Consider the following 16,778-nt stretch of genomic DNA (forward strand, 5'->3'; position numbering starts at 1 on the left):
TAAGTAAATTACCGGGAATTTGCATTATACAGTAAATCATTCTTGATATTAATATTAATGTCAATCAAATGCCGACTGTTCAGAACTTTGATTAATGTAAACATAATTGCTTATGGCATCGTTTTCAACTTTTAAGCTGAAATAAGTTGTGATGTACTCATTTATTTAAATAACCTTGCAGTCACCCGACTAAATCGAATTAAGTGCCGTCATTATCATCTCCTGTTAAACAAAACAACAATTTATGAATGTCAATTTTATCTAAAATATATGATTTAGTGCTTAACACTTATTCCCTTAAATCTGGAAAAATACCACATCATAACCCATAACCGCTTCCACCTTTCCATGGATAGTCATCAAGTTTCCAGATATGGTAACATTTACTGATTCTTCTTTGATAAGTGTCACTCATTCGGCCGATCTGAATGTTGTTAAACTGTATTTAATTGAACATAAGGTCTTAAACAGCAATCCCCGGACGATATTTTATACTGGTTTGCGAGTTTATACATTTAACGTATGTATAAACTAGTAAGCTAGGATTTTTTTTTTTTTTAATAATATCAATCATGCTGTTTCTGGCCGGATAAAACATCTGATCCGAAGGCATGTGCGATGTGCGGTTGCCTATAATGGTATTGCTGAATTACCGGCATTACAGCGTGCCCTAAGGTCGGCTTCTTTTAATTCGGGCTGCCAGCACAATCATAATCACCGGAAATGCATATTCTGTTTGCTCAAATGAATCGTGTAAACTTATTGGCAGTTACCTTTTGATGGTTCCATTTCGAATCTGAAATGAGAACGATACGTTGATTCCACATTTATTCCACATAACATTTAATGTTAAAACTACTTTTAAACATTTGCTTAATCATTTAAACAGTTCTTTTAACAATAAAGGCAAATACAAAACCATTCAGCATATACATAAGAGCATCTTAAATGTATTTGAGTGTACTTCTAAGAGTTCATAGGCGAGCTCCTGCCAATGGATAATAAAACAAGTAAACTCCTTTATTTGTGTAGTCACAAATAACTATACTAAAGCAAATTGTACTTAATACATATCTGCACTTCTTTCTATCTCAAAGCCATAATCGTAAATGTCATTAAAATGTTTGCATATTGAGAACAAGTAAGATATATGTATACATTTCACCTTAATCTAATCTGATACCTGTAATGAAACCCAATTATGTACTCAGCATATACATAGTCTGCTTCATAAAACATATCAAAATTAATGTTAAAGGCCTAGTTTAAGGAATTTTTGGCATGGTAATCCCCTACTGTTCATCTCCTGCTAATTGCACTGGTGACACAGTAGGGGCCAATTTCCTGTGTATTCGTTTATCGATCAGGGCCATTTAGGGTCCATTTCTATAATAAAACCTCCAAACTACACAGCAGGATACTCAGATCGGAGATCTGATAAGAGAGATCAAGGCAAGTAGATTAAGATCAATACACAGAGGTTGTGTAATGTTCACAGATTTGAGAGGGGGGGGGATGGCACTTATAGAAGGCTTAAACTAGGCCTTTAAACAGAAATGTCTATGCATCACAATAACTGGACTGGTTCATGAAACTTACGTATTTGGCATGAAACTTGACTAGATAAATGACTTTTACTTTTTGCAATAATTACATTTAAAAACAAGGGTATCGTCATGTATGTTAGCTACATTTGAATAGTTTGCTGTCTGGTCGCTTTAGTTTTAATACCAGGAAAAAAGAAAACGGTATTGCCTTATAGATATCGCAAGACCGTGGCTATTTGTCGACAAACTCGACTACACCCAATACGTAAAATGTATTAAATACAATATAAACTTAATTATAAATATCGTCTTGCTTTGGCGAGACAAAAACTAAATCAAATATATACAAGCATCCATCAAACACACAGGTTGGTTGTTAAACGAGGCGACAATCTACCATTCTTCTTTCCTTATTGATTTTTTTTTACTGAAGAAAAAGGTTTTGTCATATTATCATTGAGTTAGAGCTTATTGCATATAATAAGATATTCGCATGCCCATTCTATGGACGATCGTTTGTTACTTTATAATAGGTTGGTTTTGCTGGACCTTTACTTTACGATACAATCGTTATGTAATGATACAAAAGTCGCACCCGTCTAACACCAATGGTGGATTCGCCCCTCTAATACACTAACTTTAATACACTAAAGTTACTTAGTATCACGTTGATTTTACCTTCAATGGTGCTCAATTAGGTATAAAGTCACAAATAACGGTTTGTTTTATAAAATAGTAATTGTACGTGCTAAATCAAATAGGTAAACGTTCCAAGATCGGTATCGAAACGGGATTGAAATATACAAATTTGAACACAAGGAAATAAACGGAAAAAAGGTAGGGAGCGACTTGGACAAGACCATGTCCTATGTTCATTTTGGTGTTCTTTATATATACAGTTCCGCCTACTTTAATTGGCAATGTATGTGAGCCGAGCTATGCAAAAAAGTGTACTATAGTTCATGAGACGAAAAGCACACAATATAACGTCATAGTTTTATTGTTATTGAAACTATTACCACGGTTCCAATAGTGTGATGTACATATTAAATGTCATTGATATTTTTAAGGTGTTGATATTTCTCTTTTTTTTATGATCATCGTTGACATGGTGCTAATAACGCACATTTATACTATAGTTTCTGCTTGTCGCAGTTGATATTATATATATTTGATCACCGATGGTCATATACCAGAAACAAATAGTTTATAATATTTTGTGTCTCAGTACAAACGCACCAAATCAATTTCACATGTAGCAAAATATAAACAAAAACATGTTATGCGCGAGAAAATGAAAAAGGCATTAAAACCCAAGCAGAGTTGATTTTTGCAGATTCATAATAATTACAAATAAGTATTTGTGAAACTACCACTGCTGTTTTTGAGCATAGTTCTATTTATAGCTTGTGTTAAATGATTTGTAAAAAACAATGTTTTGTTACGCAATGTCCTGTTAGTAACATGTATTTAAGGATTTTATAATTACGAGTGATTAAGGATCTTTAAATTGCAAGTCTATAAGGATCTTAGAAGTGCAAGTGTTTATGGATATGTCAATAACTAGTGTTTAAGGATCGGTCAATAACGTGTGTTTGAGGATCTGCCAATTGTGTGGGTTAAAGCATATGTTAATCATGTGTGTTTAAGGGTCTGTCAATTGCTAGTGTTTAAGGATCTGTCAATTGCTAGTCATTAAGGATCTGTCAATTGTTTAAGGATCTGTCAATTGCTAGTGATTAAGGATGTGTCAATTGTTTAAGGATCTGTCAATTGCTAGTGATTAAGGATCTGTCAATTGTTTAAGGATCTGTCAATTGCTTGTGATTAAGGATCTGTCAATTGCTAGTGTTTAAGGATCTGTCCATTACTAGTGATTAAGGATCTGTCAATTGCTAGTCATTAAGGATCTGTCAATTACGTGTGTTTAAGGTTCTGTCAATTGCTAGTCATTAAGGATCTGTCAATTGTTTAAGGATCTGTCAATTGCTAGTCATTAAGGATCTGTCAATTGTTTAAGGATCTGTCAATTGCTAGTGATTAAGGATTTGTCAATTGCTAGTGTTTAAGGATCTGTCAATTGCTAGTCATTAAGGATCTGTAAATTGTTTAAGGATCTGTCAATTGCTAGTCATTAAGGATCTGTCAATTGCGAGTGTTTAAGGATCTGTCAATTACTAGTGATTAAGGATCTGTCAATTGCTAGTCATTAAGGATCTGTCAATTACGTGTGTTTAAGGTTATGTCAATATCGTGTGTTTAAGGATCTCTCAATCACGTGTGTTTAAGGATCTGTCAATTACGTGTGTTTAAGGATCTGTCAATTACATGTGTTTAAGGATCTGTCAATTACGTGTGTTTAAGGATCTGTCAATTACGTGGGTTTAAGGATCTCTCAATCACGTGTGTTTAAGGATCTGTAAATTATGTGTGATTAAGGATCTGTCAATCACGTGTGTTTAACGATCTGTCAATTACGTGTGTTTAAGGATCTGTCAATTACGTGTGTTAAAGGATCAAACAATTACGTGTGTTTAAGGATCTGTCAATTACTTGTGTTTAAGTATCTGTCAGTTACGTGTGTTTAACGATCTGTCAATAACGTGTGTTTAAGGATCTGTCAATTACGTGTGTTTAAGGATCTCTCAATTACGTGTGTTTAAGGATCTGTCAATCACGTGTGTTTAACGATCTGTCAATTACGTGTGTTTAAGGATCTCTCAATTACGTGTGTTTAAGTATCTCTCAATCACGTGTGTTTAAGGATCTGTCAATTACGTATGTTTAAGGATCTCTTAATCACGTGTGATTAAGGATCTGTCAATCACGTGTGTTTAAGGATCTGTCAATCACGTGTGTTAAAGGATCTGTCAATTACGTGTGTTTAAGGATCTGTCAATTACGTGTGTTTAAGGATATGTCAATTACGTGTGTTTAAGGATCTATCAATCAGGTGCGTTTAAGGCTATGTCAATTACGTGTGTTTAAGGATCTGTCAATTTCGTGTGTTAAAGGTTCTTTCAAGAACGTATGTTTAAGGATCAATCAATCACGTGTGTTTAAGGATTTGTCAATTAAGTGTGTTTAAGGATCTGTCAATTACGTGTGTTTAAGGATCTCTCAATCACATGTTTTTAAGGATCTGCCAATTACATGTGTTTAAGGATCTGTCAATTACGTGTTTTTAAGGATCTGTCAATCACGTGTGTTTAAGGATCTGTCAATTACGTGTGTTTAAGGATCTGTCAATAACGTTTGTTTAAGGATTTGTAAATCACGTGTTTTTAAAAATATGTAAATCACGTGTTTTTAATGATCTGTCAATAACGTGTGTTTAAGCATCTGTCAATTACGTGTGTTTAAGGTTCTGTCAATAACGTGTGTTTAAGGATCTATCAATCAGATGTTTTTAAGGATCTGCCAATTACATGTGTTTAAGGATCTGTCAATTACGTGTTTTTAAGGATCTGTCAATCACGTGTGTTTAAGGATCTGTCAATTACTGGTGTTTAAGGATCTGTCAATAACGTTTGTTTAAGGATTTGTAAATCACGTGTTTTTTAAAAATATGTAAATCACGTGTTTTTAATGATCTGTCAATAACGTGTGTTTAAGCATCTGTCAATTACGTGTGTTTAAGGTTCTGTCAATAACGTGTGTTTAAGGATCTATCAAGCACGTGTGTTTAAGGATCTGTCAATTACGTGTGTTTAAGTATCTGTCAATTACGTGTGTTTAAGGATCTGTCAATCACGTGTGTTTAAGGATCTGTCAATTACGTGTGTTTAAGGATCTGTCAATTACGTGTGTTTAAGGATCTATCAAGCACGTGTGTTTAAGGATCTGTTAATTACGTGTGTTTCAGTATCTGTCAATTACGTGTGTTTAAGGATCTGTCAATAACATTTGTTTAAGGATCTGTAAATCACGTGTTTTTAGAAATCTGTAAATCACGTGTTTTTAATGATATGTCAATAACGTGTGTTTAAGCATCTGTCAATTACGTGTGTTTAAGGTTCTGTCAATAACGTTCGGTTTAGGATCTATCAAGGACGTGTGTTTAAGGATCTGTCAATTTCGTGTGTTTAAGTATCTGTCAATTACGTGTGTTTAAGGATCTGTCAATCACGTGTGTTTAAGGATCTGTCAATTACGTGTGTTTAAGGATCTGTCAATTACATGTGTTTAAGGATCTGTCAATTACGTGTGTTTAAGGATCTGGCAATAACGTGTGTTTAAGGATCTGTCCATCACGTATGTTTAAGGATCTGTCAATTACGTGTGTTTAAGGATCTGTCAATAACTTGTGTTTAAGGATCTGTCAATAACGTATGTTTAAGGATATGTCAATCACGTGTGTTTAAAAATCTGTAAATCACGTGTTTTTAAAAATATGTAAATCACGTGTTTTTAAGGATCTGTCAATAACCTGTTTTTAAGGATCTATCAACAACGTGTTTTAAGGATCTGTCAATTTCGTGTGTTTAAGCATATGTCAATAACGTGTGTTTCAAAATCTTTGAAGTTGAACTCATTAATGTGTCAAATTGGGGCAAACATATGGCTGAAATAGTTTGTTACTTAGTTATCTGTATTTTGGACATACGAAAAGAAAAGGATATTTTGTTTCAATAAAATTCATATTGCATGTCTTATACAGTCTTTCATTTTGTGGTGTGTTTGTTTATCTGTACTGTTCTATAGCCAGCTGATGGGATGATGTTCGAAATGTTGCTAAAGCGTGTTTCTCGCTGATAAAATATGTGTACTTTTCTCTTATGAATGTGATTTTGTATATAACTACATACGTGTTACTCTGTAGTCATTTTGTTTCATAATCAACTGACTAGAGTCATATATATCTGTTCGTATATATATACGAACGTAAAGCTACGAAAAAGGAATATCTTTAGCTTGAAGGAGATGAAAGTATTTGCTTATAAATATCGAACAGGTTGACAAAGATGTTAAGAACAGAGGAGTCTTTTACAGGACTCATTCGGGTGGGAATGTGATTTTAACCGTAAAGGATGGTAACGACAGCATTTGAAACTGGCGTAAGAGGTGGTGCCCTGTAAAATGGGTTTGTATATGAGGACCGGAAAAAAAACGAGAGGCTGAAGCAATTTATACCGGAAATAGAATTCATACTTCCGGAGCCCAGTAGTTTTGTGCCGTTGGTGCTACCGGACGACCACGCCAACCAGATTTGATAACATGCGGCCAAAATGACTGTACCAGTTGGTAATTATGATCACCAACGTCGTACGTACCGCTACGACTAATTGTTACCTAGATCTGAGAAATTTGGTGAAACGTACATCAAATATTGTGTATGACACATCAAGATACTCGGGCGCCCGGTGAAAGCATACAAGATCGGTGAATATTGTATCGTGTTTTCCACCGGAATGTCAACGTAAAGATGAACTCAATTTTGGGATGAAAAATAGAGACTAAGACGTTATGCTGGACTCATTCAAATTATAGGGGCCTCAGTAACGTTATCGATTATCGTAGTGATGACCATATCGGTGTCAAAGTGGAAGGCTCCGTGGACTTCAATAAAGTGGTTTGATTTTATAAAGGACGTTATGAACCTGAATTATTTCCGGGGGTTATGTTTAACAGAGAATGTGTTTATGGAATTTGTTTTCACTTTGTCTGTGTTAATGAGTGGTATTAAAGATGAACGCGAATAATATGGTTTGTGTATACCTGTGTTGATATGATTTTCATTATTGTACAAATTCCACCAGTGGGACACTTATTCCACATGAGCACTGTACTGAGATTGGGGTGCAAATAAAGACTGATATAACGTATTTTTGACGTTATTTTCTTAATTGTAATAGTGTTTTAGAAAACTTATATTCCATACTCCATTAAATATGGAGGTATTAAAAAATAAAAAATAAACAGGTCAATTTATCAGTTTATCAAATAAAATATAATGTGAGAATATATTCAAAAGAGAAAAAAAAAAACATTGAACACACGAACATAATTCACTCAAATTGAATAAACAAGTATACAATAATGTATGTATCATAACGAAAGCAAATAGCAAATATAACATATAGCTGTATTTAATTAAAACAAAACAAATTTTGCGTAACACGCTATTGAAGTATCGACAGTAATGTTCGGGAGCGTGTCCCAAAGAATCATAAATTCCACTGTTGATACCATTAGGATCGGTGTCGTCCTGAAGGGCGCGATCACACTTGCACAGCTGACATTCCAATTCGTATTGACTCTAACATTGTATATTTGTACTTATATATTAACGTAAATATTTAGTGAACACGTTATCCAATACTCTAGCTTTTTATATCTATTTGGCGTTGTCATTAGACTTGTATAGCCTTTCTGACCCCTTTTCGAGATAGGGTGCTGACCTTCTTGTACTCAGATTTGGGCAATTATATCGCGTGAGCGATCAGTGTGACAAATATGACCGGGATTGTTTCATCGGCACCTCCAGTCAGATAATCCATTACGGCAAAATATATCTTCCACTTTTCTCTTTTCATTTTTAAATGACATTTAACGGTCGAGTCTGTTTAGCTGACTGCCTCTTATAAAGATAGATTCTCACTCTTTTCAAAGACGTAACTTTGATCTTAACGTACATAGATTCGTCAAAGACAAAAATGTCCGAAGTGTTTTCTCCTGGGGATTTCTGTAGCACGGTGTTATTGGCATACGAATCAGCGCGGATGTCCGTACACACGAAACCGAAGTCTATTCTACCACTGGTAGCTGTAGCGCCATTTGTGCACACACCCAGTGACCTTCTATTTTGTATGTGTGTGGAAACTCGAGCGTAAAGTATTTCACATCGCTATCCGATGGTGCTAAAAAGTAAACTGATCTATAGTTCTGGGTTGCCGTTGTTCATCGACAGATTTACGATTTGGCAAATGCAAACAAGTTCGGGTGTTTGAAGTGTACTTCCGAAAAGTCGCCACGCTTGACTGATTTATCTTTCCATAATATTCACGCATAGTCTTTCAGTCAAACATTCTATTAACTATATATATATAGTTAATAAAATGTTTGATATTTATATATATATATAATCCAAGAATCGTATAACCAGAGTAACTATTTTAAAAGTATTTCGCGCGTTTTGTTTCTAATTCTTTTTTTCCCAGTGTTTAGTGTAAGTGATATTGCGTGCTTTCGTTCACTTTCACAGCCTTAAGTTCTAGCTCATATTAGGTGCCTTTCACATCCACGCATGACCAACCTTTAACGACGTACACGGGTGTTTCTTATATCACAAATCTGCGTTTGACTTAAGACAGTTCTCAGAATTATCCTTCGCTGTAAACTATATTGTATCGCTATACCGGAACAGCAAAACTTCTCATATGACTAGGTTCGAAGTAAATGGAGGCAAGGCATTATTTCCAGTCTGACATAGTTATACTTAAATCCACTGTTTACGGACCAATTTTTCTTCAGATTTTGTTCCGACCTGACTGAAATTACCGATGGTCTTTTGTGCTGTGCTGCTTACAGTTTATTCCGTACGGTACCTGTGTGTAGGTTGTCTTCTAAGTTTGTGTTTCTCCTTTTTGAAATAGTCATATCAGCAAAATTCAATGTATGGTCGCCTTCTGCAGTTTGCATTCCGAGTATTCTCTGGGACTTATCGAAAGGAGTTAGAACCGATTTCTGAACGGTACTCATTCTTAGTAATGCTACAGGCTCGGTTCTATACTATATGAATAAATAGCTGATGCAGGGCTGATATTGATTGTATTATTTCACATATTTTTAAGGATGCACTCTTACTCTCAAATACGAGTTACCAGAAGTAATACAATTGTTTAAAAATACCAAAACGGATGAATAAATGTCAAAAACAATGTTTTTTTATTATGGATACTGAGTTAAATTTGTAAAAAAGGTGCAGAATAAACGGTATTTCCATCTTATGAGACGAAAATAAATCACAATAAATCCTAAGCACTCACCAGTTATTCAATGTGTTTTTGTGTATGCACGGTTACAATCTTACTATCAGTAATTAATATAATCATACGTGCATTATTAAGTAAGTAGTTAAAGATTTAATACTGCATGTTTATGTTAGTTATACATGTGTGTGTATTGATTTTGTATAAGAGTGCCACTTAAACATTACACGCATCGTTAGATGACCGCACCAAGCAAAGCCCTGTTAAGGGAGTTTTATCCGAATCAAATTGGTGTGTATTGTGGAGGCCTTGTGGCCCATATATGTTGGTATCAAATGAAATGTTTTCATTAGTTTCATGAGAAAAGCAAGAATATGTACGAAACATACAGAACAAAACTAATAACACATTACCAATAACAATAAGCAATACATTAATCAAAAGTCAACACAGTTTGAAATGATATCAAAACTATATGGTCACAAGGCATAACTATTAACATAATGACTAATTGCTCGATGAAATTTACAGCGGATACTTTTATATGTTAAATTTGTAACGTCATCAACTCGGCTTCGCATCTTATCAGTAGATGCTTGAAATATTCGCTGAAAGATATTTAGTTATTAAATATAAGTGCTTTTGGAATTACTGTCCATTTCAATGTTATGCCTACAATTTTGGATGTATCTTAAAATAATCAGATACAATTTTAAAACGAAATACGAATTTTGTAAACCGATTAAAACCGATTTTGCAATACCTTTGCATCCTTTGAAAAAAAACACTATGTTTTTGATACTACAACGGTTTGCGCAAAACGGACTATTTCTAGGAAATAAATGAATTCAAAGCTAATGAAATGCTCAATAACAGTACATTCACGCGCCAACCGACATAAATGAAACACCAAAAAATGAAAAGGGTCAGAACAATTTTGTCGGGGGTTAGGGGGTAATAATAAGAGAGTAAGAAAAGTAAATGCAAAAGTGCGACCGACCGACTGAATACGTGTTTGCTTTTCATACTTTGATTTAAAATTATATTGCACGATGAAGGAAGCTTCCGGAAGATGCAACGATAACATTTTTGTTATACAAACATGTGTAGGCTATAGGCGTGAATAACAAATGTCGAATGAAATATTCAATGCATACATAATAATGTACTTATTGAACAAAGGTTTAAATTTTAAATATCGGTGAGAATACAGTTAAGACCCCAGACAGTAATGAATGTTTACTATATTTAATAAGTGTACTTAAAAGCAACCAGATAATGAATAAAAACTAGCGTGCAACATATCGAGGTTGCATCTCAACAGTCAAAATTAAAGCATATCCTTAATTACAACATCATATTGTTCGGTCTTATATCAAAGTCGTTTCAAGTCAATTAAAATAAAACTTTATGTGCTTTATGATAACTTTCAAGATTTGGATTTTTAGAAAAAAAGACTTACTTTTGAACTGCCTCGGCACTCATCCTGTAACGATAAAATGAAACATCAGTTGCCATATGAGATTGATCAATTATTAATATTTAGGTATGTTCAGAGGCAATAACTGTTCCTGCACAGTGTTGATGCTAATTGTTAGCACGTGATTGACGTGCATCGGGATCAAACATGTTTATAATCGGTGCATATTTTCAAAAACTCAAAACTCACTCACTCACTCACTCACTCACTCACTCACTCACTCACTCACTCACTCACTCACTCACTCACTCACTCACTCACTCACTCACTCACTCACTCACTCACTCACTCACTCACTCACTCACTCACTCACTCACTCACTCACTCACTCACTCACTCACTCACTCACTCACTCACTCACTCACTCACTCACTCACTCACTCACTCACTCACTCACTCACTCACTCACTCACTCACTCACTCACTCACTCACTCACTCACTCACTCACTCACTCACTCACTCACTCACTCACTCACTCACTCACTCACTCACTCACTCACTCACTCACTCACTCACTCACTCACTCACTCACTCACTCACTCACTCACTCACTCACTCACTCACTCACTCACTCACTCACTCACTCACTCACTCACTCACTCACTCACTCACTCACTCACTCACTCACTCACTCACTCACTCACTCACTCACTCACTCACTCACTCACTCACTCACTCACTCACTCACTCACTCACTCACTCACTCACTCACTCACTCACTCACTCACTCACTCACTCACTCACTCACTCACTCACTCACTCACTCACTCACACACACACTCACTCACTCACTCACTCACTCACTCACTCACTCACTCACTCACTCACTCACTCACTCACTCACTCACTCACTCACTCACTCACTCACTCACTCACTCACTCACTCACTCACTCACTCATTTTTTTTGTTTTTGAAATAATAGAAAATATAGGAGACACTTCACAGTAGCAAAATCCTTAATTGGAATAGCAAGTGTTCGTTCAGCTACCATTGCTGTTTAAATGATAAAATATTTTAGTAAAATAAGTAATTTCACATATTTTACGAATTAATTTGAACCATTTTTGCTAATTGTTAATGGAAAAGTAAATAATGAAAATAAGTTGTTACTTATCTTCTCCATAATATAAACACTTTTATTCAACCCGTCTGGGAAACATGTCAGTACGCTCGCCAACGGCTCGATTACTAACATATTTCCTGAACTAAATAAAATTGGATTCTATGTGACGACTCGTAAAAGATCCTCAGTATATACTAAGTGTTTACTTTACATATTTTCTTCATAATGTCCTTTGCATGATGATTGATTATAGAAACATTCGGGCTTGATTTGATCGTGCTAATTTCAATGAAATTTCTGCAATACTAAACATGTTGCTTAAACTCTGTTTTGGTTCAGGTTTGAAAACTGTACACAATTTCCAAAATACAATACAGTATCTGCAAAATTTTGAAAGTAGTTTCATCAAAATGCCGTTCATAATTGCAAATCTGTGTAAAAGGTCATGGTAAGGGTCGTCCGAATGCAATATATTATTTATCTAAACAACCGTTTCAAGGGCGTAATGGCGTAACTAGAATTATGGACATTTATTCGGCTTATGAGTTATATCACCTGATCTGTATTTGCAGGTAAGGAGAAGGCAGTCGGAGAGATACAACGTATGGCTGACAGTTTAATCTTGATCATTGAGGAACATTTTGGTATTTAACTTATCTACCACGAACGATTTCCTTTAATTTGCCTGGACTAAAAGCGACTGTTAATAAAGCTGTCCCTTTTTAACGATAATATTTTCAGAAAAAGTACCGATGGATGTTGATTGTCAGTCAAAACAACACGACACTATCACGGTTTTCGATTTCTGGTGAAATATTAAGAAACATTCAAGATAAATCGTAATTCGTGCATGACCTGATTGAGAAAATTTCACTGTGAACCTTGATTGAAGTGGGGTTTTGTTGTTACACACCGAGAAAACAGACTGTATTTAAGCAAATCAATGTTAAAAGCACGCAAATATACATACCTAGAATCATCTCTACCGTTGGCCATCTTTAGGCACAAATTTTGACCTGAAATAAATTAGCGGTTTAACGGTTACTTCGTATTGAGTATGATGTGACATGTGACATTAATTCTGATATTAGACTCGTATCGAAGTGAATATGTGTTAAATGTTATGCTTTCTTATTCTTATTTTAAATACTGAAAGGCAATATCATGGATTTAAGCTACACGTTTAACATTTGGGTTAATGCTCACGTTTAAAGACAATTACTATACAATTCATAGTTCACCTGTCATTTATAACGCACTGTTACTTAAGGGATGTGCCCAGTTGTTAGTCATGTTTGCATAGTTAAACTTCAATGGACAAATAACAAGCAATACATCACGCAATGTAATTACTTTTAGCATTCTGTTCATAACCATTAACACGATATTGACAGACCAAACCTAAAATATGTCTGCCTGATAGACCACTGAATTTATTAAGAGTAAGTCGTCGATTTGGCATGTATATAATGATTGATGACTTGCTGAAAAGTTCTTTCATTATTTGAATAAAAACGTTTACTTTCCATTTAAACAATAAGAAAAATACGTGAATTAAGATAATAACTTGATTCAATCATGAATCTCAGTTAATAATGCCGCAAACTAAGAACATTACATGTTCTTTTATACAAAGTTTAAACTTTATGTGTTTTTTTTAAACCAATGTTCAGAAAAATACTCAAGTTCGTGAGCCCTGGTATTAGGACAGTTTAAGAACTAGGTTTTATATCGCCGGATTCTGCAAACTGGATTCGGGTTCTATATGAAATCAAGCAGCCATTAGCAGCCATTAGTTACAGTAATAAAAGGATTTTAACTTACAAGTGAGTCGTTACAATGGTGAAATGGTAACATTTTCGCAACATACATGCAAAAAAAATATCAAACGAAACCTCCCCCCCCGCCCCAACCAATTTTAGATTTCAAATTAATTTGTTGTTTGGCTAATGGGAAATTCCTGTTTCAAATAGTTCTAGCCTTCAACACCAAACGTCAAATCAACTTACTGCTTCTAGTGATGTTTATTAATTAATTACTTATATTGATTAAATGCAAATATCACACTAATTATATATTATTATAGATATAGGTTGCCTCTGTTAAAATTTACACAGCAAACAATAAAACTGAATAAGCATATAACTACAACGACGTTGCTCTAGGCATACAAATGAAAAAATACTGTGTACGTCGTTGCTCTAGGCATACAAATGAATAAATACTGTGTACGACGTTGCTCTAGGCATACAAATGAATAAATACTGTGTACGACGTTGCTCTAGGCATACAAATGAATAAATAATGTGTACGAAGTTGATCTAGGCATACAAATGAATAAATACGGTGTACGATGTTGCTTTGTATACACTAAGGATGTTTTCTATAATCGTTGTTGTTCTTTGCATTTTGATTATTAAAGTCTTTGTAAATCAGTGCGCAGTAATGGGAACACTCAGTGTACGTTCATTCCTTATGCGTACGAATTAATTAAACACCGTGTATGTCTTTGCTCTGTGCATACCAATGTATTTATTCTGTGTACGACGCTGCTCTGTGCATACATATGGTTTAACTATGTTTACATCGTTGCTCCGTGAAAACTTCTGAATTTTTTCTTCCTTTACAATTACTATACGCCGTTAACGCCATAGATGTGTGAATTATTGTGGATTCATCTGTTAACGGCATTCCTTTGTGCGTACGGCATTGCTTTGTGCGTACCATAATATACATTTTGTGTACGTCGTTACTCTGTGCATGATAATGTGAATAATATGTGTAAGTCGTCGCGTACTAAGGGTTTATGAGTCTTAACGTCGTTGTTCACAAGGCATTTACGAGATTAGATAACAACAACCGTATTCACCTTACAATCTGTGTCATCGTCGGTTACACCTAAAAGATTTAAGGGACTTTTCATAATAGTTAAATAACATCATTGTTTAACACCGCCTGGATAGTTTGGTAATCTTATTATCGTTTGTCACATCTATAACCTGTACACATAGTAATCGACAACCCTTAAAACAAGCGATCAAAAAGGAGGTAATAATGTATTTCCTGACGTCCTGTTTCACCATAAATATTGTGGGGAAATTTAACGGAACCTTTTCCGAAACATCTTAAGAAATTGCTTCCGCCAAAACAATTGGTAACCTGGTCTCGAAGACCTAAGTTTCCTAAGTTTCGATAAAAGCTTGTCCATCGTTGTGACGTTTGATATCGTGTTCCTTTTATGTTGCCAATGTTTCCCTTTTTAAAGAAAATGTACGATTCCAGGAAGTTGTACATTTTATTAATGTCTATTCTTTAGAATGTTATATGTATTTCAAGTAATCCATTTCGTATGCTAAGTTTAAAAACACAATGAAAGATCCTACCAGTTTTACGACTTAATAACGTTGATTGATAACGAATAATATACATATATCACACAAGAACACGCATTGTGTATTTCGAATACTAATTGTGATGTCATAATGTGTATTCTGTAAAAATGTCTAGTCTTAAAAATGTATATACATATATATAAATCTAACGTAAGACCACGCGTTTTTGCATTTCAGATGCTAAATTCGACGTCATGTGTCGTATTTGTTATGTTATCGAAATGTAGTTCACCGTTCATATTTAATCGGGTTTCTAAATTAACTTGTTATTCTTACATCGACCGTTATGTAACATAAATAAATACAATTTTTACAGACAAGCTGCCAAAAAGAGACACTACGAATGCAATCGAAAGCGAAGACGAACGACGTGAATGGTATTGAAAGTGTAAACGAACGACGTGAATTGTATCGAACACGACCTAACTTATTGTGATAAACTGCCAATAAATTGATGAACAATTAACAATATATTTGAAAGAAAGATGTTTGAAAGAAATTAAAACACATTTACATATAAAATACTTTTAAAATAACGAGTTATTCGATAATTATGTTCTCAAGTACACGAATCACGCGACTCATATGCTTGACCGTTTTTTAGAGATTGAATTTCAAAACGGAATGATAAATAAAAGACCCTGACCGTCTGGATGTTCAATCTATTTTGTGTTGATAAGAATTCTTCAATGCTAAGTCGTCTATTAATAAACAAATATAAACCAATGGATATTCCTTATAATAACATTTTCAATGTGATAAATACCAATAATAGTTGTTGTAACTTAAAAAAGATAAATACTCGCCGCCATGACTTCCAGCATTAATACATGGATATGGTACTGTATTTCCAAACACGACGCTATGCTTTATTCATCTAGATCTTACGATGTCGATTTACCTCAGCAAACCTGGATCAAATCGAACACATCAGGTACTTAAAAGAAAGAAATGTTTGGATCTTAAAACAACAATTGGTAAATACCTCGGCTTTCTAGATGAGTGGTAGGCGTGGCTGCTCTCAGACTGTTTTCATAGAATGTTGTTGTTTTAAAAATAATTTACATTATGTTATATTTTTTTATATTAAAGGCTTCATTCGATCGAGTAAAACATAAGGCAACCAAATTAAGCATAACAATGACTATAAATAACTGCAACTGTTTAACAAGCGAACGATGCCATTATAATTTGAATATTTAGGCTCCTTTATCACTTGCATTTATACACTGCTGAAATTCGTCAGCATTAAGCTAGCTTATTGATTGTTAATCAGTATTGCACAAATTTGATAACGCTGCAATAGGTTCAGAATAATATATCGGAACAATTTAAAGATAATATATTGTTATCAAAATGTGAT

This window comes from Mya arenaria, chromosome 16 (assembly GCF_026914265.1).
Source record: "Mya arenaria isolate MELC-2E11 chromosome 16, ASM2691426v1".
NCBI lineage: Eukaryota > Metazoa > Mollusca > Bivalvia > Myida > Myidae > Mya > Mya arenaria.